Here is a 437-nt window from a genome sequence, read left to right on the forward strand (position 1 = left end):
ACCTGACCTTCTCACCATCTGGATCTCTGTTCCTACGTATTTACCTTATTTTACATTGTAATTGTTTTGATCATAGACTGACCTCCCAGATTCTCTGAGTTTGTTGTAATAGTTTTGTTCTGTTCTCAACTCTTCCTTTTGTCGATTTAGTTCTGGGAGGTACTGCTATGTATGTCAATCTCTGGTTGTTGTTTGTTCTTGTTGGTTCTCAGTCCACAGAATTCCCTTTAGGATGTTTTGTAGTGCAGGGTTGGCTTTGGCAAAATCCCTTAGCTTCTGTTTATCCTGGAATGTTTTGATTACACCATCGTATTTGACTGATAGCATTGCTGGATAAAGGATTCTTGGTTGACAGCTTTTTCTTTCAGGGTTTTATATATGTCTCCCCATTACCTTCTTTTTTTTTCTTTTCTTTTTTTTTAATTAAATGTTTTTAT

Source organism: Chrysochloris asiatica, unplaced genomic scaffold (genome assembly GCF_000296735.1).
Source record: "Chrysochloris asiatica unplaced genomic scaffold, ChrAsi1.0 scaffold01641, whole genome shotgun sequence".
Classification (NCBI taxonomy): Eukaryota; Metazoa; Chordata; class Mammalia; order Afrosoricida; family Chrysochloridae; genus Chrysochloris; species Chrysochloris asiatica.